Here is a 26795-nt window from a genome sequence, read left to right as displayed (position 1 = left end):
CCCTGTAATAAATCAGTTATTTTGCAACAGTGCAAAGAAAATGTAAAGTGGCTGTAAAAGGCTGACATTTTCAGAAAATGTAAAGTGGCTGTAAAAGGCTGACATTTTCACGCCTTTTATGTTCACTTTCTTCAAGTAAGTTTAAGACCCTTGGTGTTCCACCTTTATCCCACTTTCTGTTTTATGTTATTTATTAGTCAGTTTTGTGTCTTTTAACTTAAACTGTCCTTCAAGAAAACTTAATTTCCATTTCAAAGGCTTTATGAGCTGTTTTCAGGCAGCAGAAATCTTGTTCAATTTAAGGCAATTGGTACAAGATTTTGAGATGTAGGATATGTTGGAAGGGAAAATTATGTCATATACTGTAAAATTTCTGTTGTTTTATTTTAAATGGTTTTCATGTTGTCCAAAAGGTTTTGAGTGAGGGTTACCTGAATTATCCTGAGTAGACTTGATACAAAGAACTAGAGCAGTACTGGGAGTTGTTCATTAGAAAACTTGTAATAATGCATAGCTCTGCATGCTTTCAGCAGATTTTCTGATTTTTAAATAGATTTCTTGGCTAAACACTTATGATACAGGATACTATACTCAGGATATTAAGGTGTTTTTAAGATAATTAAACAAAGCAGGATTTCACACACAGATATTCTTTATTTGCCAGTTGGCTACTATCAAAAACCTTAAACCACCCAGGCCTCCTTTTTTTCAGTGTTTCAATGAGTCCCCTTGTATTAGGGAGAGGGATCAGTCCTTTTCCTGGGACAAAACTTCCAGCATATTCAAGATTTTAGATGTATGCTCAGTCTATGCAACCTTTGGGAAAAGTCTATCCCTTAACACAGGTCAAAGATTATTATTCCTCATAGGGTGGGAATAATTGACTATGTTCAAAATCTTGTTTCCCTGTGACAATGTCATATGGCCAAATCAGGCAAACAAACCCAACACAGGATTATTCCTGGACTTCTGATCTCACATGGGCTGATGGACAATGATCCTGCATTTTAAGTTTCTTAGGTGCTGAGCAGGGTCTTGTTATCACAAACTGTGAGTGTTTGACAGGCCAGAGTGTGGACAAAGCAAGAAAAGGCAACCAAGTTTGCAATTTTTTTAGGTTTCCAGAAATATCTATTCTGGGAAAAGGTGTATTTTATACATGTTTCTGAAGTACCTAATTTAACTTCACCACTGTGCAAAAAATAAAGTAGACGAAAAGTAATTTGAAAACCAAATAATTCTTCAAGTCAAAAGGAGGAGAGAGAGGCAGTGTGTGCGAGCCTGCACATTGAGCCTGTGTGAGTTGTGCTTAAAATATCAGCTTTTTGATTTTAGAAAATGAGTTTGGAAGAATACTTGATGATTACTGATTTTTGGTATGATTTTAAGATCGATGAAAGTATATTTGTCACATGTTTCTGATGCATGTATAGCAGAATAATTTTGCAGTCTTTGACATAACAGGCAATCAAATTTATATTCTAAGCCTGATAAACACTTCTGCCCTCTCTCTTCCAAATTCCATCCTTTCTTGGCGACTTTATTTTCAATTTGACAACTTGACATGGTTGGTGGAATGCATCGCTGATGGGAAAGTAGTGTCACTGAAAGATCGTTTTTGATATTTTTGATCATTTGCATGATTTTCCAAAATTAATCAATTAAGAAGTCCTAAAAAATAGGCAGATTTGTTTCACATTGACAATAAATCAGATATTTTGCAATAATAAAAATACTAGGGAAAGAACACATATTTGCGTATAAGTTTGGGTTCTGAATCATGTTAAAGCAATGGAGTTTAGGTGCTTAAATCAGTTGAGATCCTTTTTTCACTTTGAATCTATACTTCCATGAACTTCCTCAAAGAAGTAAAATACCTAACTTGGATTTTTAAAATTATCACACGTTTAAAAAGAGGCACAACTCTGTCAAAAATTACACCTTTAAGAGGGGATGATTCAGAAAATTCTTATATTGTTACATTCTTTTAAGCACTGCCATTGTTAGTGTGTGAAACCTGGGGATATACTACAGAGAATCTGAAGAGCTCTGAAATTGTGATACATGTCTGAGCCATGATTCTTAGGTAGATGTTTGGATTACTCACTCAATTCCCAATCTTCTACTCCCAGATTTTTTTTTCCTAAAAGATGGAAAGTACTTTTTTAGATGCTTTATGAAATTACAGTAAGAGGCATGAAGTTGGGCACATTTTTACAGTGTCTATGTTGCACTAACACAACAAACTAGAAGGGAAAGTCAAAACTTCACTGTTCTCTATTCCATTCACTATTGAATGGATCATTTACTGAATGCCAAACGTGAACTACTCATTTCACTTGGAGCAAATAGATAATATTAATGGTCTCTTAATATGCAGGTGAATATAAAATGCGCAAAGTGGGAACCCCAAGGGACAATGAATATATCGAAGCAGTCCTTGAAAAAATAACCAAGAAAAAAAAAGTTTATTTCCCAGAGGCTTAAATTGATTATGCAAACAGTGTGAAAAATCTGGAAACTGAAGCAGAAAGTTAAGGATATATTTTATAACAGCAAATAAAATACAGATGTAGTTATACATTGGAAGTGGAAAGAAAAATGTGTTCCAAAGTCAATTCAAACCAACACAAAAAATAACATTAACTTTGGTGGCCTTCATGTTGGATATACAATGCAGAGGTACAATGAGGATAGAAAGAGATCTAAAACCAAAACAATTTCACATTTCCCTCTGACAAGAATTATTTTTTCCACAGTTGTAACTGTACCCTATCTAGTTTATAAAGGAGTTTTTTGGTCTCTCAAGCCGTGATTTCTTTATAAAATTCTACTGTATGTTGTTAAAATTTTCTAATTTTTTATAGTATAACCCAATATTAACCAATATGATTTGAAGTGATACCTAGGAAAGTGGCACTCTTTTACTTATTGCCAATTTTCAATACCTATAAAAATCAAATTGAAAGAATTGTAAATTGAACCATTGTATATAGGGGAAATTGTATCAGTGCCTGAGTTTGTAAGTAAATACTTTCTGGGTTTTACAGTCTACAAGTTTAAAAAATTGAGAACCTTGAAACAGACCACTGCATGTATGATACTAAAACCTTCTTCTAAATATTCTCCATCAATAATTTTTATATATTTTTTTGCTTTATTTACTTGACATAAAAAAGAAAGCTGCAGCCAATCTGGTCAACCCTAGAAAATACTCAACCATACTTGATAACTGAAATACTACCTATTAAACTGTTCCGAACTACTGGCCAGGACAGATGAAACTTCAGATAAATGTCTGGACTTTCTGCTCCTTAAGGCTTTCTAGGATAAATTTTTCAAAAACTATTTTAACTGAGGTAATAAATATTTAAACCATCCAAACTGAGAGGGACACATTCAGAACATACTACATCGTTGTCATGGCTTAGAGGAAGATAGGTCTGCAGGTATTCACTGCCAGATTTTCAAGCTCTCCAAGGAAGTTAGAGGATCGCTGCAAAATGTCTAGAAAGAGAGTTCTTTACATTTGAGTTGTCTCGTTGCTCTGAAAGCTATTGGACAATCCATACCCTAAGGCAAATGCGTAGAAACTTAAAATGTTTTGGTCTTGGCACAAGTGATTTGCTATTTGTTTTCTTGACTCTTGTATTCTTAATCAGTACCCTGCCCTCAGAAACCTGTTACTGGATTTCACCAAGGGCTTAATTATAAGTGTAACTTTTTCTCTTTTCTGTCTCTTTTCTGTCTTCAGACTCTTTTCTTTTGGATTTAGTACACTTCTGCACATAAAAACACATAAATACCCCTGCAGGTGTACTGTTAGTTTATTCCTAAAAACTGTGCTTTTACACCACCTTTCCAAGAAACCCAAATTAATAAAATGACCTAGCAGCCATCTCAATTTCTAGTCCCTATTTATTATTTAAGCTATCAATAAATGAAAAAGCATGTATTTTTTCCTTACCTGGTGTGAATGGAAAGCTGCCAGCTTGTTTATTTTCAGACACTCACACTGAAAGCTATTAGAATGTAAGAAATCACAGTTTTAGATATAATTTACATAAATATGTGACTACTTTTAAAGGTATTTGTTTTCAATAAGATTTAGGTTTTTTATTTATTTGACAGTGGTTTTGTTTAAAGAATAATAACAATAAAATTGTTATTAATAGAGCTTGGTGACAGAAAATATTTGAAGCATTTACTCATGTTCTGACCAAATTAAATTCTGCTGTTGTTCTGAACAAAACCCTCAGATCTATGTGTGAGAAAGCAACTATTTAAATATTCCGTTGCAAATTGACTTTACTATAATTGTGCCTGCTGAAGCTCCCCCTTCTGGAGTCAAGTGTCCATGCGGGAATTTCAGCTTCAATCAAAAACCACTCAGAGCACAGCCGGAGAGCACGACCCAGGCTGACCTTACAGGCTTAAAAGCTGCAGGTGAGGAGAATGGCCATTTGTTTTTTATCATCTTAACTTAAAAATCAGTCTCCCCGGTTCTGTTACATTACTGGTTTACAAGTTTTACACGCTTACTGGCTTTGGCAGCATCAAAATATGATTATTTATAGCAGGAGGTATAAATTCAGGGCCATATACTGTCTGCAGTGCAGGGCCACAACACCCACTGACGTCAGTAGAGAGCTGGTGTAGTGATACCAGACAGACTTTTATTTAATTGTCCAAATGTTTTCTTGTCACATTTGCTACTCTCTGGAAAAAAAAAAAAAATTGAACCTCCTCTGCCCATTGCTGTTTTAAATCTTTGCTTCTTTTTTGTCTCTAACCTTTTTTTTTTACAATTTTCTTTGCTCTTTTTCATACTTCGAGGCCTTCATTTCCAGCCCAAAGAGGATTAAATCCCATTTTTGGCCCTCATTCCCTGAACAGTGTCTAAATAAATAAATGCCAACAGCAACATGCCATCACTGGGCTTCAAAGCTGGTATTCCAAGCAGCTAAATAGAAACAGGGAAGTTCACATCTCATTAATTACTTAATTACGAAATTATTTAGGGGTGCATGAACAGTCAGGCAAATATTTCTTCATCCACCACTATTTAAAAATGCCACTCCAACCACATTAACTTGCTATCTAGTCTGTGAAAACACACGTTTTCAAGATCTTTTATATTTTCCTAAACTGAAGGCTGAGGAAATTAAGCATTTTCAGCCTTGCCCTGTTGTTCCATGGCTTCATGTGACACCTGCCACTGGCCCACCCATATCCTGGCAATGGTCAAGACACAGCTCTCAGGGGGGTGAGGTGCTTAATAAGAAAAGATCAACAATGAGCTGGCAGTAGGGACAGTTAATGTGGGTAACTGGGAGGAAGGATCATATCCTAGGATACAGAGAAGAGAGATTACAGTCTTCTGAGAAAAGTGAGATATCTGCATGTGTGTGGGACCACTGGTACAGGGCACTAGAAGAAACTGAAAAACTGCCAGGAGCTCCTTTATAACAAGAGAGAAGCAATAGGCATTTATATTTGATGCTCTCCATGTTACCTTCTCATTAGCAAAATGGAGGCACATGTACTGTATGGAATGAAATTAAAATTTATACCAAAATATCCAGGTTATCCTGCTTGAAGAGCAGCTATAAATTCACTTTGAAATAGAAAAATATATTGAGTGAGGCTGTGCAGGTTTTGTCCCTCAAAAATAGGACAGCCTAATGCCAATCAATGGTTTCCTTAATATTTGATAATATTTTCAGGTGATGTTAACATGGTAGTGCTTTGGAGGGAAAGAATGTTCAAAATGTTCATGACAAATAGAGGAAAAATGAGTGTTAGGGAGAAACTGTATGAACAGTAAGACAACAAATACGGCATTGGTAATCAGCTGTGGAAATAAACAGCAAAATAAAATTGTTAGTAACTGAACAGTTAATAATAATTAATAATAGAATAGATAACAAAAAAGAGTTGAAGGCTATAGGGAATCCTGACTGGAACATGTGCCAAAAGTGTTCGTCTGTGTCAAAAAATGCAGACACCATTTGAGAATGTAACGAGCAAGTAAAAGTACAAAACAGTCCTGTTTGGAGTTGGCAAACTCCAGATGGAATGCTGAGCAGAGTATTGGGTATTTATGTCAAACAAAATATTGGACAGGGGAGGCAAACAAAAACAATCGTAAACTAAAAATCAGAACTATTTTGAAAGGAATTATTGAATGACCTGGCTTATCTTAAGCCAAGAAGAAGGCTTATGAAGTAAATGAAGAAGGAAGGAGGGAAGCATATATGCATATTTATATACATTTATATTGATTTATATATGAGCATACTTATGTATATAAGTGCAGATACAGGACACTGCAAAGAGAAATGCAAAATATGTCTTCTGCTTTCACAGCCCAAAGGACCAAAAGTCATGCTGCAGGGAAAAAAGTGAAGTAATAAGTAAAGGAAAAAAATTCTCATGCTGTTAATATAAAAAATAGACTGTCTGGTGATATTATTAAGTCTCCATTAGTGGCCATTTAAAAAAAAAAAAGTAGGGCAAACATATGCCAGATTGACATAGGCTTCATCATTTAAGTCCTGGGGAGGAAATTAAATAGAGTTTCTTAAGGGTCCCACTACTATTGAGCACAGAAACCTCTTTACGCCTGGAGTTAGATGTGCCCTCTATTTTTCTATTGCTACCAGATGTGTGGCTGTTCCTATGCAATTTTTTTTTCTGTAGCAATATTAATCACTTATTAGGATTAAATTTTCATTTCAGAAATGAAAAATAATGGCTTGCCGTTATCTAAAAATTAAAAAAACAAACCCAAAAAAATATATATTGTTAGAGTGTCCTGTACATCTTTTCATCAAAAATATTTTAAAACATTGTTTGGAATAGAAAAATTAACAAGGTCTGAAATAAAAGAAAATCTGTGTAAAAAATACAATTCGGTTTATCAAATCTAAAGTTAAGTTTTGAACCTTAAAAAAGGCCTCAATACAAATTATAAAGGTAAGTAAGTTAACATATTTTTAATACACTATACACACTACAAAAGAGGGAGTGAGAACAAGGTGCACGGACATTACATTTCTACAAGTATGATTATGCAGGTTTAAACTATAGATAATTCAAGTTGGAAAGTTGCAGAATTTTGATTGTTATCTGATTGTTCAGCAGTCAATAAAATCGGGTCTTTTTTTCTTTTTCCTCAAAGCTTGAATTTTTCCATATTTTCTTCCATCCCCTACATATTTTTCTCCTTTCTGCTTCTTACTTTTAGCTGTAAATTTAATGTTTCTGGGACTCTAGTCCCATCTCAAATTCAGTTGACATTTTAACTGATATTATGATTTCCAACTGACAGCTGGACTTCTCATTAAATGTTTCTGGAATGAGACAAAAAGATATGCACAATGGAACAGGTTCTTGCAGTGTCCTTTCAATGAAAAGGCCAGCTAAAAACACACCTGGCCTCTGAAGATTTCAGTTGAAGAAATTTTTATGTTCCACCTATATTATTTTGTGACATAAAATAGTTAATAGCATGAAATTCAGACAGTCACAAAATTAGAATGCAATTACTTATATTTATTTAAAGGATACGTATGGAATACATCAGCTTTTGCATATATCAAGTTTAATGAACCTTTTCAGTAAAAGATGTTTGTGCATACCATGTTGTTTTTCATGCAATTCTTTGCACTGATTAAGAAGATATTCTTCTTCCCTCTGTAGTCTGGTGTCTCAGTCATCCAGTGAGGCTTAATGCAGGTTTACATTTTTTCATGGATGGATTCATGTGAGTTAGTAGAGATTAGGCATTTTCTTTTATATGTCTTCTCCAGAGGAGAGCAAAGGGAAGGCTGTTGAGTGTATTTATCTGACTTTTGTTTCTTTAATTATGGAACTTTTACATCACCTAGATGCTACATCTGTGACTCTTTTGAATTCCCATTGGCTGTATAGGTCTTAAGGAGATGATCTCACTCCAGAAGCAAAGCATTTTGCCATTTATCTGGGAGAATGGTTCTTCTCCCAGATACCACTATCACTCTAAAATTTACAACATGTAAATTACAGTGGAAGTATTGTCACTATTTTTTTTTTCATTATTGTGAAATGCTTTTCTTCCATCATGGAAATGCTGACAACTAAAACTTCAAAAATACAAAAATGGATAATGGAAGCTGATCTCCTGCCTTCACTGCTTTTTATCAAATACTCCTCCTTCCCATTTCAAACCAAAAGCCAGAGCTGTCATGTCTCATGCATTAAAATAAATAAAATAGCATTGAAGAGAAGACAATTTTAAACAGTATTTTGAAATGCAATTTTAAAGTAAGAGCAAGAATAGTACAAAAAGATCCTTTGATACTATAAAGCAAAAAGTTTTCTAATTTCATAAGTCATATTAAAATGAGTCCATCTTTTACTTTTTTATTCCTGTGATTGTAATCAGGAGATCTTGATGTGCCAGTATTGCTTATGAGACTTAGGGAACGAAAAGGAGGGTTAAACAAGTAAATTTTTCCATACAAAGTCACATAAGACCCAAAACTAAAATATCAAAGTTAGAAATTCAGTTGCAAATATATTAGTTAATAAAATGTCCCGGGTCTGTTTCCTGTCTCTAAGCAGGAGTTCCATGGAACAGTTAAGCTGTCTTATCAGCCAGTTTCTACGAACTGTTTGGAAAGATCCATGGACCATGCTATTTCCTGGACAGTGGTCAAGCATTGCCGGTGTTTGTTGTTGATGTGGAGCAGAAAGTGATCCAAGGAGCATGCCACGTTTTTAAACAGAACTGATGTTCCCAGGATAGCACTGAAGTGCCTGGGTCTGTTAATTTATTGACACAGTCATAGCCCTTGCGTCCTGTGGTGAAGCATTTGACATTAGGTTACGTCATCCCAAAAGTAAACCTATGAAGTAATATAAATACTTAGTTCTATTCTGTAAATAGAATTTACAGTTCTACAAGTATTACCTGAATTTAGATATTTCTCCATGTCAAGAAAGTTTCTCTGAACCTGAGTTTCAGTTTGGACATAATGAAATAGATGGGAATCTTTTAACTGGAAGCTTTTCACTGGACGTTTCTTATGTGACATATGCATTCTATTTCTACAAATCAAAAGTAGCAATGGTGTTGGGATTGTTTGGTTTTTTTTCATTGAAAGGATGTTTTTTATTATGTCTGATAAAAGAAATTAGGAAATAAAGACACAACAGTGGAACTTTATGCGAGCTTTTTTTCAATATGTAGTAAATCTGCTTCACAATAATTACTATCAAGTTTGATTTTTGTTTCAGTGTTAGATCAGTTGTAGAAATAATGAAAAAATCCTTGAAATCAGATTGTGAAGCACATTTTCTAGCATCTTTTAAGACAACTTAACTCTTTGAGCAAATTTCTCAGGAAGAAGTATGTGCCACTTAATGAGCAGAGAGACTGTTCATCCTCAGATTTCCCACTGTTGCTTACAGTAAGGTGATTTCACTAGAGGGTTTGTTGGGTGACCAATACCCCAATGAGGATGGTTACAGAAGCAGCAACCTTTGAACTTGAGTTTGGTTGATGAGCCTGTAAAACAGCTTGATCTCCTGCACAGCAATTGTCCCATTAATCTTTTCTTTGTGATTCTTCTGTCTTGTCATGTCCTTTTCTTGTGTGTGTTGTTGAGTTTTTATTTTTTTCTTTGAATCATTTTATACATGGTGGTTAGCAAGGGAGACAGGCAAAGACCACATAAAGAACGGGAGGATGGAGCGACAGCAATGCTGTGTTGGGTTACTGCTTAGAGTTGAATTGACTTTTTTATCAGTCACAGTTTTCAGTACACTGGTCCACCAAATAAACACTTTCTACAACATTATTGAATTTGGTTCAACAGAAGCAAAATCTGAAGAATAACACTGAAAATAGAACCACCATGGGAAATAATAATTTTTCAGGAACCAATAAGAGAGCTCTATGTGGGAGATGATAGCCTGAACATAAACTTTTGGACTGGGAGAACATGAAACAAAATATCAGATTTAGAAATATTAACAACAAATGCATGTCACTACCAAATTTGCTAGTAAATACATAACAGTAGTACTATGCTGGCAAACCTACCCAGCCAACACAGACCAGAACTTTGCTTCACTTCATAGTCACTTTGGCTATTTTACTTATCTTTTGAACATATGAACTGTAAAGTTTTGTGACATGTGCAATTTTTTTCCGCATATTTTGTCATAATTTGTCTGGCAAAACCTACAAGCATGAATAGTGGTTAAGAGAGAAACAGGAGACCAAACAGTCCTGCTGTTGTAGGTACCAGCTGCAGAGTGATAGTATTGACGTCAATAAGAACAGAAAATGCTAAAGCAGAAGAACATAGATTTAGAAATTAAATCCATATTATTAAATCCATGCAATCTTGAACAGCAGATGAGACACAAGAAGCCAAAATGTGAACTACAAACATTTGGGATAAAAATGGGAAATCCTTTCTTAACATTACCATTACTTGAGATTACCCTGCCCCCACCCTCAAAAACACCAAAAAAAAACGTGGCAATGTGTAGGATATTTGGAGAATGTCATACATAATGAAGAAAGCAGTCCACAGAATCAAATAATAAAGAAATGTTTATAGACATTCAGCCAAAAGACAAATTAGTTTAAAATATGGACAGGACATTCAGTGTAAGAAAAGACTGAGCAAGAATGTTGAAAACCAGCAGGGAGGACAAAGAGAAAAAAGGAGTATGAGTTGAAAGATGCCATTAGAGGCATTTCAGACAGCAGCATCAGTGCATGAAAATGACAGGAACTAGCTTGGAAATATTCCAGATCATTTTGGCAAAAAATATTTTAAGACAACAGCTATAATCAGAATGTTAAGTGGACTTATAACTAAAATTCAGGGCATTCCTAGGGCACCCTAAAAGGGGAAAGCTCAGGGGAAAACTATTTGAATGCTAAAGGCCAAGAAACAGAAAGAAAGTCTAAATGAACAGGATGTGCTTTAAGACTGGACTTTGCAAGACAGAACTGAAGAGGTCACAGGAAAAATTAAAGATACCTTTATGAGTTAGTGTAAGCACAGAAGATTATGGACTGACTTGCATTAATAATTTCTCTGTAATGTGAATGATTCATGAAGTTTAAAAGCCCTTTTTTTGCATACTGGAAGAAAAGAAGTTCTGGCTTTACAATGCAATATGAGGGGTACCAAGCTGTTTCCAGGACAGAGACTAAGGTAGCTGTTGTGTGACTGTAAGCTGCGCTCCCCTGAGACAGCACTAATTTAAAGCTCCCAATGATTGCTTATTAATAAATGTATGTTCTTTTCTTTGCATCTAGGTAAATCTATTCTTTTTTCTATTTGAATATCATCACTGTTTCTAGACAAAATATGCTGTGTCTATTAATAAAAATAGCACACTGTCTTTAAGGGAGGAGGACCATTTTCACTGTGATTTTCCTGTTTCTATTTGAATTTCTCTATGTTATTTCAATAGCTTTCATGAAATTAGTCAAAAGCTCTTTCTGCTGCGTTGCTTGGAGGGAAATGTAGGAACAGAGAAGAAAGCAGTGAGGCCCTGAGAACAGCAGCAATAGGAACAGAGCTTACATAGCAGGTTACAAGGCCCCAGGAGTGTCTCCTCATGAATGCAGCATGGCTGGTACTAAGCAGGTTGAGAGGCTGTCAGCTTGAAGAAGGAGTGAGCCTAGGGAGAGTCACTTAAGTTAAATGCTGGAGAAGCCATTAGCAGCAAAGCTCTTGAGTTTCTCCTGCCAGGAGTAAAGGAAGGATGGGAACTAATCCTTTCACAGATATCCTACAATAAGGACTTGATTTCCCATAGATCTTTTACATTTAGCAGGCACTGTTCCCTTGGCTTATCCAGAAATATCCTGTCCCTCCTTATTTCCCCTGCTTACTTGCATTCTTCTCTTGACCTTCACCCCAGCACAAAATATCTGTTTTGGAGCCATTTAAGATCACACTGCCTGAGATTTAGAGGAGAAAAAATGCATTTGTTTCAATGAACTGTATTTCCCACCCTCGACCCCCGCAATGAAAATACATGTGCTACATTTTGTTCAACAAATATCCTTGTGAATGTCATTTTAAAAGGATTTGAAGGGAGAGAGGGTTAACAGATATCTGGCTGAGAAAATTTTTCTGAGACACATTTTCTAATCAGTTAGCGAGTACAAAAAGAAAACGGTATTCATCTGCAAGCACATTACAGAAAAACACAGAGAACCGCTTTACTGTACTACACAGTGTTATGGGTCAGCTTCCAACTTCAACTACACACCTCCACATTTCTTGAAAATTTCCAACACAACCACAAAGCCATATGTTTAGAGATTCACAGAAATACTCAGCTGGAATTACAATATGATCCTTAATGCCTCAAGTACGTCAAACAGACTCTTCATTGTGGCTAAATGCCATCTGAAAATAATTCTGTACTGAGGTAAGATTGCACGAGTATTTCCATATATTGGCATATGATGAATCTCACACCAAGGGTATGCTTATAGCATAAGGTTACCCTGTGCCCCTGTCTTCTGATTGCAAAATAATGTTTTCACAAGCAATTCTCTGATGCAGTGAGAGTGAAAACTCTGTGATCATTCATGTGAGTAATGGCTCACATGCATGAGGGTGAGGTTTACAAATTGGCTTATCTTCTCTCCGTTAATTTCTGCTCTGTTAGCAAGAGCTATATATGCAAAGTATCACCAGCTTAAAATACCTATATTGTCATCCTAAATACATTTGCAATAGTATAATTTCCTTCAGCAAATTTCCTTCCTTCAGTCTGAAGGCTGCATAGCATTTTAGGTATGTGCAAAAATGTCATATTAACAGAAAATAAATAGGAATCAATAATTGCTAAGCTAGTCAAATGAAAAGGGTATATAACTCAGAAAGCTGTTTCAAGTAATGTCCAGTAATCAGTGTTCTGGGAAAGAGCATGAGAATTAGGCAGGCTGAAAGTGGCCATTTCCTGATATAGCATTTTAGCTTCTACCTAGACACAAAATAGTCTATTTTGTTTGTTCAATTATGAAACCAGAAGTCCTAATTAAAAACAATAATAGGGAAATATTTTCCTTTTTAAAGGTTTTTTTAAAATTTGGTTTTGGTTTTTTTTTTTTTTTTTTTTTTTGTTGTTGTTGTTGTTGTTTTGGTTTGGGGGTTTTTTTTGTTGTTTTTTTTTTTTAATAAAGTATATTATCAGAATACAGAATTAACTAATTATAAAAGTTTTACATTTGCTCTCTCTCAATGGAAGTGGAAAAATTTTCATCTTTCAAAATTCTGTTTCATTTTCAAATCATTCTGACACAAACAGACATACTGACAATGAAATGGAAGAGTGTTATTCACTGTGCTCTGCTTACTGTCATTCAACTGGGAAAATGTATGCAACCCAGCGAAGTTCTCCAACTCAGAGAAAAATCTCAAATTGGGCTAGAAGAGGGAAAGAGGAAGAGGTGATATTTCTAATGTAAATATAAAATCTTACCAGTCAGATGAAAACTTGAGAAAATTGCTAATAATTTTAATTTTTGTTTCTGATAATTTAAGTATTTTAACTAGTGTAATAAATTTGTTAATGAAGAAAAGAGTATACAACTTAAATGTTCTAATTTTCTTCCCAGCATATTATACAGAAGATGCCAATCACTCTCAAAAAACCAAAAATTGTTCCAAAGGACCTGGTCTTCTCAAATGGGCTCTGTTACCACATCTTCACCACTCTTTTTAGTCTCTGGTCTCAATGAGGCATAAGCAACAATAAGTATGCATTTACAGGAATGAAGCTTCCGCTATATTCAAAAAAACTAATGTCAGAAATCTCAGATTACATGAGGAGACACCATGAGTTTAGAGAGATTATCGAAAGGTTGGGAAGGGATTCCTTTGCCCAGGAAAGAAGATGATCTCCCTTGTTCTCCAAATCTCCCTTACTGACTCAACCATTCTGTGTTTCTGCCAAAGAGACTGTGGGCAACAATTATGGACTTGGAGTATTTTAAAAGTTTAACTTGTTTTCAGTGTGCCAAATGACTCAGAGTCAAATTTTGTTGCAGATACCTGGCTACACATCCATTGCTTTCCTAGCTTGGGGAACTTTTCCACGTTCTGTCACCCTTGAGTATGCTGTTACAAAAAGAGAATTGGACTTAACTAATAGAGAAGTACTAAGGGGGAATGTGAAAGCACCAGAGTCTCTAGATAATGACAATGTTTTATGGTTTAGCACCAGCCAGAAATTGCATTATGTGCAGCCACTCACTCACACTTTCCCCTTTCCCCATCTAGTGGGGAGAGAAGCAGAAGTTAAATTTGTGGGTTTAGATAAGAACTGTTAAAAGGTTGAAACAAAGTCAAATATAAACCACTAATTATAGCAGCATCATCATCATCATGACAATGATGGTGATGATGATGAAGGTGATGATGTACTAACCCAAGGCAGGAAAATGATGATGACACAATGACACTGACCAATACCCTGACCTTCCCTGAGCAGCAATTGCTCCCTCCCTGACACCTCTACACAGTCTATACACTTGGTGTGACCTTCTGTGACACAGAATATCCCTTTGGCCAGTTTGGGTCAGCTGTCCTGGCCATGATCCCTCCAGCTTCTTGTGCATCTCCTCACTGGCAAAGCATGAGACACTGGAAAGACCTTGATTTAGAGTAAGCAATACTCAGCAACAACTAAAATATCAGAGTATTATCAACCTTATTTGCGTATTAAAATCCAAACATAGCAGTGCACCAGTTATTACGAAGAAGAAAAATTTTATTTCAGTCAAAACCTGGACAAATGTGTGCTTTTAGCACTCATTTTCCAAATCAGAAGACATGCTGGATCAGAAGGAAGATCATACAGTTCATTAAAAGAAAATACCCTCTCTTAACCACCCTTCTGCTGGATTTAACCTGCCATATTTCCACTGAGTGCATTGTAAGGTACACTAAGTGATTCTACCAAGTAAAAAGCCAAACTCATTGGGTAAGGGTTGCCGTGGGACAGCCACAACGCTCAGCAACAGTTACTGTATGTGACAAGTGCTCTTAGTCTTACGCAGCTTTCATCATTTTTAGACATCAGAAAAAATTGTCAAGTTTAAATGTAAAGCTATATCAATATTTTTAGCATCTCCTAACAGATCTTTACTCAATTATAGTTCATCTTTTAGTGAAGGCACTATATTTCTACTTAATTATTTCAAGTTCTGGCAGGCTTACAAGCAGAGGGTACTTGTTCCAAGAAAACTGTATCAGCTCTTTTAGCAGTCAATATTTCAGGTGGTTCAGGTTTCACACGATGTTTCATCAACAGTTAATTATCAAAATGTTGTAAAGACAATAAGTATTACTTAAATTTAATGATCTTTCAGTCTAGAAAGATCATCTAAACAAAACATAATTCTGATTTCATGTAATGTAGGCTTCACCTCTGTATTCCATTATATTTGTGAGTGGAGAAAGAATGACCAGAATATATGTATTTTGAATAAAAGTCTAATTTTCTAGAAGCAAAAAGTGATGATTTTCACACTGTCATTAATGCAGAAATAACATTCAAAATTAATATTGATAACATATTTAGTATAAGCACAGTTAAATACTAAGCATAGACAATTACCTTTTATGTAACTTCAGACTCACATTTTAGAAGTGGATACAAAATTACTAATTAAATAACAGGATATCTTTGGGAGGAGAAATATAATTTGTAAAATAAAGGCATAAGCATATAAATAGGAAGGTATGAAGAAATCCCAGCTAATTTAAAGAAGCAGTTCCAGTTATGTAATGAAGACTACAGAGCTGAGATAAATCTGCCTTAAAACAAGAAATTTTATTTGATTCCTGTGCAAGGGAATTCAGTTCTGAGGCAAGGTAATCTTGCAGAATAGTCCGTATACCTACCCTCGGTCACAACTTACAGAAATAAAAATATGAGAAATATAGAAATATTACTTAAAGGAGAGGCTAAATAGTGATTGATAGAGTGCAAGATTGGATGCCAACAAGCTGTAAACTCAATTATTTCACAGATCTGACATTATGGCATCTTAGGACAAGGCCAGTGATTCCCATTTCCCATTTTACATGGAGTTAATATCTCGGATAATTCCATGAGAAATAACTGGAGAGTCTGGTAGCGACTGTCAGATATTTGATTCCTCACTTTTTTACCCTGAATTTTCTATAAATACTACAGTTCCAATTTTTATCAAGAGTTTAAAGCAGAGAAAAGAAAAATCACCAAGGTCTTCCTGATTTTTCCTTTTGAAGTACTTTATTTTCTTCTTTTTTTTTTCACAATGTAACAAATAGGCAGAAATCTATCTGAGTCCAAGGTTTATGCTGTTGTACACACAGCTGAAAACCATTTTTGACTTGTAGGATGGAGTGACAAAGGACTATTAAATACTTACGTTTTTTATCATACCACACTCATTACCTCACAACATGACAGCTGGCTGTAGAAATGGACATTGTAGGCTCTGCCATAACAAAAACCACACTGGTTTCAGTACCCTTGCTCTTTACAAGAAAGACACTATTTTTCAATGACAGTGAATGATGTGCAAATACCTAAAATTACAAAGAAATCAAAGAAATTTTAATTACGTACAGTACTTGACAGTTAAATTTTGTTTATCATCAAGTTCCCAGTTTCCTTTCACTTGTCAAGCAACTAGGTTGCCCTAAGTGAAATGATTCAGCTGAATCACTAGTCATTCTCCAGTTTTTATATCTGGCTTACTAATGTGGACACCTGGAAGTTAATTCTCTCACCTCAGCCAAACTGAGTGACCTGTTCCCGTAAAGCTTGGCTTATTTGCAGACAAGGCCCTGAAGTGGTTGTGATTTCAAACATCCTTGTAAAATATTTATTTTTGGGGGGCAAAAGGGTAGTTGGGTTTTTTGGGTTTTTTTTGTTTGTTTGGTTTGTGGGTTTTTTTGTTGTTGTTGTTTTTCTGGGGTTTTTGGGGTTTTGTTGTTGTTGTTGTTATGGTTTGGTTTTTTTTGTTATTGTTGCTTTGTTTGTTTGGGTGTGGTTTTGGGTTTTTAATTTTTTTTTTCTTTCTCATCTCACAATTTCACTCACTGAATTTGAGCAGTTATGTTGATTCTGTGATTTTTAATTGTTTTTTCCACTATTACCTGCTCATGTTCAGTAGAAAGTATTATATCCCAGTGCATCAAAACACTGAAATTCATGAGTTTTGTCAGCTTATGAAATAGCATGCATCAGGAGCCTTTCACAAACAAACTCATATCTTGTTTGACAGATATCTCATTCACAGGTCTTGGCAGAATATTTATGCACTTCAAGCCAGATGTAGGTATCATTTTTTCCTGCCATGTGGTCCACTGTGATATGAATCCTGCAGTGTCTGTTCCCTTCTCAGCATCTCTTGCTGCTGGAAAAGCCTAGAAATTGCATGAACAGTAGCATGACCAAATGCCCTCAGTGTTGGCAATTTCCAAAAAGCACTTTCTGAACTGTCTCCATCTTGCAGCTCACCAGACCACCTCCCCTGCTGTTCTTTAGACTTGTCAGCATTACCTGCCCACCTCCCCAACAGCTTACTACTCTCCCCACAGCTAATTGGCTGTCTTGTGCTTCACCCAGCCAGAAACAGGATGATTGCACGTGTAGGTGTGAGAACTGGTGACTTTTACCTGTGAGGATGATCCATCCAGGAGCTAGTTTTGGAGCCCAGACCTCATGGTTTTATACTACAACCAGAAGACTAATCTGCCAATTTTCACCTTCACAGTAAGTGTTTATGCATTTCATAGCTGTCTGTGTGACAGATGCTGTGATTTCCCTGACTCCATCTGTTTCTGCTGCTGAGTTAGACGCCCACTAGTGATAAGAGGTGTCAGCTTTCTCATCAGAGAAGTTGTCTTTACTGTAGTAGTATGCAGAAGTCAAATGGGATGAAATCATCTGAAAACTTTATTACGCTGATGTGCAGAGCAATTGTTCCAGACATGTAACTGCCTTTCCTGAAGGCAAAATTCAAAATTCATTCCTTCCTACAGATCAGGCAAGTGGGTAGTTATGCATTTTTTTCTCCTGTAGCCTTTCTAAAGAGTCCTTTCTATAGGAAGGAGCTGCATGTAATGTCATGTCAAGGTAATTGAGTTATTCACTGCAGATCAGATTATCTGATGAACTTCACCATTTTTTGCAAAATAAATTATTCAAGGGTGCATTAGATGAACAGATCTAATTTCAGGTACAAGTGTTCTACAAATTTTATTCTTTTCCTCTTTTTGAGAAGCTCACAGTCTAATAACTTCGTACTTCAAAGGTAAGAGTAGATCTATGACTCACATCTTAAACATCACGACTTAAAGTACATCTCTATACAACCAAGTGAGGTACAGGACTCCTGTAAAAAAAGCAGTACATAAACCACTTAAACCTGTCTAAATCTTTGGACAGCTTAAGCCTTGTGCAGGTCTTCTGTGTGCAAGACAATATATTATTTTATAAATCATTAACATTCACATGGGATTAGATCCAGCAAAGCTCTGAAGCATTAAATCTTGCCTAATTTGCCCCTCTTCATAAGATGAAGAAAAACGTGTTTAAATAGGCAAGGTGTTACAACTAGTTGTGACAGAAACCATCATTTAGTGTAATAATTGCAAAAAAAATCCCCCATACAGAAATGAATGGAATTTTTTCTGAAGGAGGTAGAAGTATAAGGCAAAGATTACAAATGTGGAAATTATTTGCATTCTGAATTAACAGCCCATGTTAAGATTATGCTTGCAGTTTGTTCAAGAAGATTTAATCAGAAAAGCGAACTGTAAGCAAACTAACAAAGAATTTATTGCCAAGTTCCCTCTAAGAATCAAATCCTTTTGTTTATTAAACAGGGTTTTTTAAAAGCAAAAGGTGAAATTTACTTTTCAATGAAAAGAGGGATACCTGAGAGGTTGCATCTTGAGGAACAAGTAATAAAAGAATTGTAAAAAGGACCTCTGAATTGTTTTCAATATACAAGGAAGATAATTCAGTCATGTGGTCTTGCCCTTAAGCTGAAGTTACATTAATTTACCACTTAGCTTGGGAACATATACAAATTCAGATATTTAATATTTCAGTTTCAGTTTGATTCAAATCAGACTCTTTGGCAGTAAAAATTAATAGATTGAATGTTGTTTTTTTGGTTTTTTTTTATTTTACTGGGCCCGTAGTAAAACTGTGTCATAAAATTTTCAGTATTTGAAACAATTAAGGTAATCAATATATTCTAAAATATATAAACTTTAAAGATCTTTCATTCATTCATTAAAACAAGTTGCACTATTTATTCAATTTTTAATCAAAATGTTGTACATATGAGGTTTTACACTTTTAAAATTTAGACTCATTTTAAAGGAATAATGAGAATGATAACTGGAATTAACATTTTTGCATATGTTCACCTTTTATTTCAGTCTACAAAGCAGGTCTTCTTAATGGGCTTTTTGGTTGAACCTTATTTAAGAAGAAGAAAATATAAACTTTATTATCAAGGGGTAAATCATGCACATTACAAGAGTCATTATTTGACAATAAGATAGACATTATTTCTTCGTGTAAAAAATATAACTAAACTTTAAATCTGAAGTATAACAAAGTTTTCATACACATAAATAGAACTAATATTAGAGAATACATTTGGTAAACAGTGAAATTTTATTAGGTTCAATGACTTTAAATGGAAAGATGTGACTAAAATATCATAAAATAATTTTAATTTTACTATGTGGAATAGGATTTCTGATAGATATTTATTAAAATGTCATAAATTTCTGTCTACTATCTCTCCTTTGTTGCTTACCTGCAATGTGCCAGGAGCTACAGATACTGCATTTCCTTCAAAAATATTATAATTGATGGAGGAAAATGTAGACTTAAGTATTAAGTGAAAGGACATTAAACATCTAGGAGGTCGTCAAAGTGCACAAACTGAAATACAGCAAATGCCACTTACAAAACAAACAAAACATTTTCATTCTGCAGGTGACCAAACAAGGGAACAGGAGGTCCAGAGATGAGGTTTTGGATTTTTCATCCTTGTAAACACATAAAATAAAATCCTCTTGCTACTCAAATACATTTTTCACCATTCAGACTGTATGGGTACAGACAACAGGAGATGTCTTTAGGCAATTTTATGCTTATTTGTCTGTTGCAAGACTTACGATCCATTCCTTTCTGTATCATGTATTTTCTAAGCTTCTGATAATTTTCACAGTTTTCTGGATCATGCCTAATTAAGACCATTTGGAACATGGAAAGATTTATTTCATTTTATATACCTAAGTAACCCATTTCTCTAGAAAGAAATAACAGAAATGTTTCTGTTTTCTAAATCCCAATATTTTTCTGTCAGAAAAATATTGGGGTTTACAAATATGTGACACTATTGACTGATGATCAGTTAAAGAATTAAATTACCTCCCAGACTGTATTCTGCAGAACTATCTGGACAATCATTCTACATGTTGCAGGTGCAGATTATTCTTACTAAATGTAGTACCTTCTCTTTCTTAATAAGTTTTTCCTATTTTTCAAGCATTTATGAAGCTTGTCTTGGTTATTTTGAATTATATCCCTGCTCTCCAAAGTACTTCTATCTTTTTCATCTTGTTATCATTAAATAAATGTAGTCCCAATTCATGTCAAAAAAGAAGTGGTATCAGACTCAGAACAGATATCTACCCAACCTATTTTCTTGAATTATTTGATAGCAAAATGCACAAATCTATACTTTCTTTTCTAGTATTCTGTTCATCCACTTTAAATAGTTTTATCTATACCATATTTAAGTTACTTTGATTATGATTATGATGTCACCCCAAACTTTTTAACAACCAAGAAAAACTACATCTTTCACTTATGTCTCTTCCCCAAGGAATAGCTGGAAATTGTATTGATTCAACATGATTGTTCTTAACAAATCTGTGTTGGCTGTTACTTACTGCCTTATTATCTTCTAAATGCTTACAAATAGATTCTTTGATTTTTATTCCAAAGCCTGAAGTTCAGTACATACATTTCATCATACCACCTGAGATTAGTCACTACTAATGATCCAGTTTTGTGATGATTCAGTTGTCCTTCCTTTACTGAACATAACTATTAACTAGTCTGAAATTATTTCAGCTAATTCCTTAAAGGCAAAGTCAATTAAATCTCTAGTTTATCTAAGATATTAAAGATTTTAAATTTTTCCTGTTATAAATTATATTTTGACCCTTATCTGATTGGTGCCAATCGTAAGTCATATCCAACACTTTAACTTAAAAGAGGGTAAAGAGTACAAATGACAATGGCATTTCTGGTATTCTCAGTGGTGTTTTTCTTAGTAGCTTTCCAAGCTGATGGCTAACTGATCAATTCCTCTTATGCTAATGTACTGATTCAAAGAATTTTTATCTTCCTTTACATTTCTGTTTAACTGTAACTTGCAATTTCCAAGCGAATTTCCATTTTTCACTCAAAACTTTCTCCTCCTAGATGAAGTGCTTGGATTCTGCAGTTCTGTGATGGTCCATTAAAATCACTCTAAAGATGCAGATTTAGACCATAGCATCATATTCTCTCACCTAACATTAGCTATTGAGAAATTCAGGCTACTCTAAGATATTTTCATATGTTATTCCTACAATAAATGATAATAAGTAGGTTGAAATGAGGAGGTAATCTTATGACACATCCTGTCCTAAATTTGGTCTCTGAGGTATGGAGGATAAATTGTCCTTTGAAAATGCTCATCGCTGTTGCTAGTCACAAACTGTGCTCATCACACCCACAACATTGTTCTGAACTTCAGCAAAATGTGATGGATCCAGATCCAGTGTTATTTCTGTGCTAGCTATGTAACTCCGCTGAAATTATCCTATACTGCCTTAGAAATATTAGTTAACTTAGGTGATAATACCTCAGTTAAAGAAGGAAGTGAAGACTGAAGACCCATCTGTTCTCTGTCATAAAACAATGCTGCTCAGAAGTTTAGGACAAGAAATATTTTTCACCTAACTAAATATATAAACATAATACAGAATTAGGAGAAATGGTCAGAAAATGACCTTTAAAAATAAATTCTACCCTAATAAATCACCATAAATAAAATCAGAAGTCCTGAAAAAAACATAATTTTGATTTAAACATGAACTACTTTTTTCTAAAGAATGTAATCTGTGATTTCTAATACAAAACTAATTCTGGGATTTTGTTTTCCTGTTGCTTCTTCAGTTAGGCAGTTCTAGCACTGTACAATCACTTGGTATGATTCTTTAAATGCATTTTTGCTTTAATGTCAAAATATTCTTAGTTACTTTTCCAATGTCACTTAACAGAGTAGTTAGAAATTTACTAGTTTGATGAACATGTTTTCTCAGTACATACAAGTTATACCACCAGTATGAATATTTGTCATGCTGGAATAATCTTAGAGAACCTTCATGCTTCAAATATTGTTTTCCTTTTCAGAAAACAAACAAACAAACAAACAAACAAACAAACAAAACCACCATAAAATTAAAATACTATATGTCTGTTTCCACTATTTCTTAATGCTCAGTAGTAAAGAAACATGACACACAATTTCCTAACAGGTAAATTAAAATATATTTCAGAGTACAAAATCAATGGTGCCAAAGTACAGGACAACACACTTGCTACTGAGTGTTATGATGAAACTCCTGATATGAAGACCTAGCTGTTGTGTTTGGAGTTGTCTTAGAATCTATGTTAATTATTAAAATATGCTACTTTTTTCTATTTCAGGTCAACACAACTGAAATTTGTATTGTCCTCAGGAAGATGGTGTGATCAAGGAATAGGAAAGTGATCTTCATATAATCTGGACTTCACCCTTAGTTAGGAGAAAGAGATAGAATTATTTGTATTGACAGCCTGGGGCACAATTAAATGGGGTGGGTATCTCACACAATATGAAAAACAGTCCCAGCACTTCAATTACCCATAAGAGGTGATCTACTGGAGGTTCCTCTAGCATCCCCCAGCCCTCACTCATGTGCACTTATTTGTTTCTGTTGCTGCTCTTTCCTACAGGCATCAGGCAGAAGCAGAGGCATCAATCCCATGGTCACCAGCACTCCCTGTCTGCATTCACTCCTGATTGTGTATCAGGACAAATCACTGGTGAGCATCCCGAGCTACTGCATTTAAATGCTCATAGCTCATGAGACACAACTGCCCATCTCCATACCTGCAAAATGAGATGGTAAGTTGTATATTTCTGATATGCTCTACAAGGCTTATTTGGTATTTGCAAAGTGCTTTGAGATACAATAATTTATAGAAATATTTATATGCATACCCTATGTGTTATTATATCAGTGAAGTTTCTTTTATTTATGTGTGGGAATATTTTCTTACAGTTCTGGCACAAAATACATAGAAAACTACAAATAAAGTATACTAACATTTTTAAAATATAAATTATAGTGGGTGTTCAGAACATCAAATGATGGCAGGATTTAGACTCTTCAGCTTGAAGATGATAAACATATGTACAGATTTTTAGAAGCAGGCTTCATATTTCAGAAATAAATGCCTAGATCTCAAACCCAAACAAATGGAAAGCATAGTTAACTGATCTGCTTGATGTAATGGTGGATCTGGAAGGGTGTGTGTCTGTCCACCCACTGTTGTACAGGCACTCAAGATACTAGTCATGAAACTATTTTTACCATCATGAGCTTGGTCTTGTAACCACCCACATTTGTCTTTTAGGTTCTCATCTGTCAACGATGTAATTCACACCTTCACTTATAGCCCTGACCTGAAGCCAAGAATAAGAAACTAGCAACATTTTTTAAAATTTCATTACTTCTCCTAAGATTTATTTTTCTCAATATATTTTTGAGAATATTTACATGAAATTATTCATACAACAGCATTCTTTAAAAAAGATAAGATCTCTGAGAAAAAAAAATAATTACATTTAAACTATTTCTTAGGAAGTAAACAGAGTTTGAACTGCAGACTGAAAAAAAAGAGACAATTTTTATTCCTATTTACAGCATGGCTACTTTGCACTGATTCTGCATGGAAAGTCTTCATGAATGAAAGTAGCTCCTTCACCCTAAAGAATGTCCATGTAATTTTCCATGCATTGTAGCCATCGGGATTGTCCATTAATTTGTCCAAATTAATTTGCTTTCCAACTGATCCATTTTCAAAGTCTCTAGAGAGCCTTTTATGTTCTGTATGTTGAGACGTCCTTTTCATAGTTGTCCATCTATCTTTCAAATGGATAGAATCCATTAGCTCAGGGATAAGAAATTTTGTTAATATTTATAAAAAGGTATCATTAATTAGGGCCAAGTTTTCTTGGAAAGAAGGCTATTTAACAACTCTGATTACATAACAGGTCTCTGATTATGCTCTTGAACTTTATTCTAGTCTTCCTGTCCTTGACAATGATATTCCCAGATTACCATATCATAAAGAATAATTGAGATTATCCAAACTGGCTTTAAGAAAGGCATCTTCTATGAATTAATTTTAGAACTAAGACACCAGGTAGTAACTGTAGTCTAAAAAGTGCTAGCAGTCAGCAAGGCTAAATCAGGCTGTTTAAAGATGATTTTCAGACCTTATATAGTATTTACAGAAACATAAATCTATATATAGCAACCTCCTGAAAAATACAAGAAACCTGTTATTTGGCTATAAAAGCTCAGTAACTTCTGAATTATGGTTTTAAAAAAAAGAAGCCTTGCTTTGAAATTTCAGTCATGCAGCATCCACTAGAAAACTAAGTTCATGCAGCAGTCAGTTACTCCATTGATTTATTATTCTGCCGCTGTCACTGTTTGAAAACTGTCTACTTCCGAGTGTAAATGCACATGGTTTAAACTTACAACCATTGGTAAAAAGTCCTCGTAATTCGTAATTATGTTAAATATATCAATCAGCTATGAAAAAGTCCTTATAGCTCAAAGGAGTTAATTCAGGGGTTCCAACAGAGTATCTGCCATCTTAATTTCTGCTGAGTACATGAGTAGTTTGTGTAGAACTCTTACACTTCCTAGTTCTTCATATTATAAAACATTTTTAAAGGATCCCAGATTCTTTTCAGCTTCTATGAAGATACAGAATTGTGACTGTTACAGACTCCTTTGTATCTTGTGGAAGAAGTTGCCTCTTGGATTAATAGTGTGTATTGTGGGTTCACAGCCTTCAGAGCAGGCCAAAGGCTTCTTTGCTCAGTTAAATACAAGGATATCAAGCATCGTACATCTTTGGACTCCTGTCCAAGGTGCACGAGTTCTGTGGTGAATCCAATACATTATGATCATTTTCCACATTGTGCAAGATGTCCTCTTGCTGCCCTTAGCTTGTGGTTGAGTGATGCTTATGAGGAACAACTCTTAACTATATTGTTTGGGGAGGAAAGAGCTCAGTTGCCATCCTGCAACTGTCAGGCACGTCATAGCTTTAAGAGCGGACAGCAATATGTCAGGGAATTCATGCATTTCTGATCGTACCTGTGCAGCCATTGAGGAGCTACATTTACTAATAGCAGCACAAGCTCTTTGTCAATCACTTCACACAGACTCATCCACAAATCTTGATGGTTCCATGTCAACAACGCTCCTTCAGGAAGGACACATAAAGATTTGCTGTCACCACGAAGACACTTTTGCATGAATTACAAGCTGTATGCTTACATAGCAGTCATTCACTGTTGTCAGGTGATTTGAGAAGTCTGTCCTTTAAGTCTGACATATGAAATATGGATACAGAAGCTAATAGCCCTAGAGAGAGTGTACAAAGAACAGGAATCGCATGTGGTGGGAGTTTTCTGGATGTGGGCTTGTGGTGTTGGAGTCATGGATATATTAAAGATAATGTAGTGCAGAAGAAATGTGATCTGTTGGGTTCAGTTCCTCAGTAATCTGATATTTGGGACATTTAAAAGTAAAAAGTAACTTCACTATCCCGTTGGAAAAATGAACATTTCCACCTTTTACAGTCATGCAACTGTCCACTTCAAACACTGCAAAATGACAACAGACTGAAATGATATATCACATTTTAGTTTTTAAAAAGCTATACCTCACCTAGCACACATCATTCATGCCTAAAAACAGTGCAAGTGAGTTGCTGGCAAAGCCTCATAAAAATATGTCCAAATAATATTATAAATAGACTACTTACTCTGTAAGAGATTGTCCTAATAATATACAATTATCTACACATATATAGTTACTTATTTTCATTTTCTCCAAGCCTATTTATTATCTCTCCGATTTCAAATACCTCACAGCTTCCCATGAAACCTTGCAGTCTCTCTGCAGCACACTGTAGCATGAATGCCTTTGGCCCTTTTTCACATTAATTCTGCAGTTTCTAGGCTGCTGCTACTGAGATTTCATCTGGAAAATACTCTTCCTTCACGGTTGCCTCCATGAGGGATTCAGCCTAAGATTTAGCTCACTGAGCTTTGACTAAGGTAACATCTGCTCTGACTTAATCAATACAGATCCTTCTGAAGTCCATGGGTAATGTAATCTTTCTAATTAAGATATTAAGTCAGTTTGAACCTGCTGGCGATGCCTATGCCTCTCTATTGAGATGAGAGAGGGACTGGATGAGGAAGCTAAGACTACACACATATAAGTATTAAAAAAAAAAATAAAAAAAAAAACAGGACTTTTTTGTGTCCTGAGCCAAATCAGCAGGGCATGGTTTTGAGTCCTCTGTTCAATAACATACAACCACTTGTC

Source organism: Passer domesticus, chromosome 3 (assembly GCF_036417665.1).
Source record: "Passer domesticus isolate bPasDom1 chromosome 3, bPasDom1.hap1, whole genome shotgun sequence".
Lineage (NCBI taxonomy): Eukaryota > Metazoa > Chordata > Aves > Passeriformes > Passeridae > Passer > Passer domesticus.
Note: the sequence above shows the minus strand (reverse complement) of the source record.